Below are 4004 nucleotides of genomic sequence, written 5' to 3'. Positions count from 1 at the left end.
GAAGACAAGGTAAGGAGACATGGAAGAAAACAGAGCAAATGAGCACAGAAGAGCAGACAGCAAGTGTAAGCAACGGCGGGGGGTGGGGGGTAGAAAGAAGTAAAATTTTAAAAATAAACATAAGGCTGTTCATGTAATTCATTTACCCAAAACTCCAGTAGGTCCTCATATCAGAGATGATCTGGCCCCCATTACCTCTCTTACCTCAAATTCTATTGTGCTCTACTTCCTCGCTCATTTTTTATTGTGTTGTAAAATTCTATATTTTTTCTTTTGATTTTTATTCTAGTAACGTATGTATGACCTAAAGTTTCCCCTTTTAACCACATTCAAAAATATAATTCAGTGTTAATTACATTAACAATATGCTACCATCACCATGATTAATTACTAAACTTTACAATAAATCCAAATAGAAATTCTGTACAATTTAAGAATTAACTCTCCATTCCCTACCCTCCCTCAAACCCCTGGTAAACTGTATTCTAGATTCTGACTCTATGGGCTTGTTTAGTCTAATTATTTCATTTTAGTGAGACCACACAACATTTGTCCTTTTGTTCCTGGCTTATTTTGCTGAGTGTGATGTCTTCAAGGATCATCCATGTTGTTACATGTATCAGAGCTTCATTCCTTTTTATGGCTGGGTAATATTTCATTGTATGTATAGACCACATTCTAATTATTCATTCAACATTTGATGGATACTTGAGTTGCTACCAACTTTTGGCAATTGTGAATAATGCTGTGATAAACATTGGTGTGCATATATCTGTTCACATCCCTGCTTTCATTCTTCTGGGTATATACCTAGTAGCAGGATTGCCAAGTCATGTGGCAACTCTATACTTAGCTTTCTGAGTAACTGTCAACATGTCTTCCACAGTAGCTGCATGATTTTAGAGTCCCACCAGTAATGAATGAGTGTTCCTATTTCTCCACACCTTGTCATTTTCAATAAAAAAAAAAAAAGTCATTCTAATGGGTGTGAAATGGTATCTCATTGTGGTTTTGATTTGCATTTCCCTGATGACTAATGATATTAAGCATCTTTTTATGTGTTTTCTGGACATTTGTATACCATCTTTAGAGAAATGTCTTTTCAAGTCTTTTGCCTATTTTTTAATTGAGTTGTTTGTCTTTTTATTATTGAGCTGTAAGATTTCTTTATATATTGTGGATATTAAATCCTTACTGGACATGGGTTTTCAAATACTTTCTCCCACTAAGTAGGTTGTCTTTTCATTTTTATAATAAAGTCCAGTTGTACTTTTCCCACCAGAAATCTGTTGGCTTTTATAAAGGGTGTTTATTTGGAGTAGAAGGTTACAGTTACAAGGCCCTAAAGAGTCTAACTCAAGGTTGCTTTCTCACCAGTCAGTTACCATGTGTTGAAGCAAGATGGTCACTGAAGATCTCTGCTTGGTCTCTCAGGGCTTCTTATATCTGTCTCTGGTGTAGGTCTCATTTCCTTCTGGGCCTTATCAGCTCCTCTGCTCCTCTGTTCTCTTTAGCTACAAACTGTCAGGTGAATGGCTCATCTTTCCTTGGGGATGATGAGAATCAAACATTACAGAGCTCTCTCTCATGTCTTCTTTTCTTTTTCTTTTTTAAAAAAATTTATTTATTTATTTACTTCTCTCTCCTCCCCGCCCCCACCCCGGTTGTCTGTTCTCTGTGTCCATTTGCTGCGTCTTCTTCGTCTGCTTCTGTTGTTGTCAGCGGCACAAGAATCTGTGTTTCTTTTTGTTGCGTCATCTTGTGTCAGCTCTCCGTGTGCGCAGCGCCATTCCTGGGCAGGCTGCACTTTCTTTCGTGCTGGGCGACTCTCCTTATGGGGTGCACTCCTTGCACGTGGGGCTTCCCTACACGGGGGAAACCCCTGCATGACACGGCACTCCTTGCGCACATCAGCACTGTGCATGGGCCATCTCCACACGGGTCAAGGAGGCCCGGGGTTTGAATTGCGGACCTCCCATGTGGCAGACAGATGCCCTAACCACTGGGCCAAGTCCGCCACCCTCTCACATCTTCTTGAATGAGTTCCCTTTTATATCAGCCCACCAATGAGGTGAGGACTCAGCCTGAGTCACACCCTACAGACATAATCAAATCAAAAGCCCTAAATTGATTTTATTAAGTAAACTTAAAACCTTTGAATTGAATACAATCAAAAGATATCATATCCAGAGGAATAGATCAGTTTACAAACATAATCTTTCTCTTTTTGGGATACATAAATAATCTCAAACTGCCACAAGTACTAATTTTTGCATGTTGCTCTTGTACCGTGCCACTGTGCTGAATTTGTTTATTAGCTCTAGTAGCATTGTAGATTTCTTGGGACTTTCTATATATAGTATCATGTCATCTGCATATAGTGAAAGTTTTACTTCTTCCTTTTCAATATGGAAGTCTTTTATTTCTTTTTCTTGCCTAACAGCTTTGGCTAGAACTTCAGTCCAAGGTTGAATAACAACACTGACAGTGGGCATCCTTTTCTTGTTCCAGAGTTTATATTATGACATTAGCAGTGCATTTTTCATATATGCCTTTATCATGTTGAGGAAATTTCCTTCTATTCCTGTTCTTCTAAGTATTTATTGTCAATAAAGTGTGCTGTATTTTATCAAATGCCTTTTCTATATAAATAGAGATGATCATGTGGTTTTTTTCCCCTTCATTTTGTTAATGTGGTGTATTACATTAGCTTATTTTCTTAAGTTGAACTACCCCTTATATAACTGGGTAAATCCCACCTGATCATGGTGTATAATTCCTTTAATGAGCTTTTGGATTCAATTTGCTAGTATTTTGCTTTGTAGCCCAGCATGTGGTCTATCCTGGTGAATGATCCATGTGCACCTGAAAAGAATATATATCCTTCTGTTTGTATTGCAGTGTTCTGGTTCATTTATCATATTATTCAAGTTCTCTGTTTCTTTATTGCTCTACTGTCTAGATGTCCTACCTATTGATATGAGCAGTGTATTGAAGTCTCCAACTATTACTGTAAAGGTGTCCATTTCTCCCTTAAGTTTTGCCAGTGTTTGCCTCATGTATTTTGGGCCTCCATGGTTAGGTGCATTCATATTTATGATTGTTATTTCTTCTTTGTGGATTAACCCTTTTATTAATATATAGTGTCCTTCCTTGTCTCTTGTAACAGCTCTTGACTTAAAGTCTATTTTGCTCAATATTGGTATAGCTACCCAGCTCTTTTTTGAATGCTATCTGGATTACGTTTTGCCATGCTTTCACTTACAATGTATTTGTGTGTTTGGGTCTAAAATGAATTTCTTGTAAACAAAATATAGTTAGAACATGCTTTTTTTTTAAGATTTATTTTTTATTTATTTCTCTCCCCTTCCCCCCACCCCCCCCCCCCAGTTGTCTGCTCTCTGTGTCCATTTGCTGTGTGTTCGTCTGTGACCACTTCTATCCTTATCAGTGGCACCAGGAATCTGTGTTTCTTTTTGTTGTGTCATCTTGCTGTATCAGCTCTCTGTGTGTGCAGCACCACTCCTGGGTAGGCTGCACTTTCTTTTGCGCTGGGTGGCTCTCCTTACGGGGCGCACTCCTTGCGTGTGGGGCTCCCCTATGCGGGGGACACCCCTGTGTGCCACTGCACTCCTTGCGAGCATCAGCACTGCTCATGGGCCAGCTCCACACAGGTCAATGAGGCCGGGAGTTCGAACCACGGACCTCCCATGTCACTCTTTCCTGTCTTCTCCTTTCAACCTGAAGCATTCCTTTTAGTAATTTTTGTAGCACCGGTCTTTTTTTGTGTGTGTGCTCTCTCAGTTCCTGTTTATCTGTGAATGTTTTAAACTCTCACTCATTTCTGAAGGACAGTTTTGATGGATAAAGAATTAGTATGGTTTCTAATTGCTTGTTGATTTCTGGGCATCTGATTATTTTGATGTGTTAACTCTTAAAGTCAATTTTTTCCACTTGCCTAAGATTTTATTATTGACTGTCTTTGTGTTGAGACTCTTCTTTGG

The sequence above is a fragment of the Dasypus novemcinctus genome, chromosome 2 (assembly GCF_030445035.2).
Source record: "Dasypus novemcinctus isolate mDasNov1 chromosome 2, mDasNov1.1.hap2, whole genome shotgun sequence".
Classification (NCBI taxonomy): Eukaryota; Metazoa; Chordata; class Mammalia; order Cingulata; family Dasypodidae; genus Dasypus; species Dasypus novemcinctus.
Note: the sequence above shows the minus strand (reverse complement) of the source record.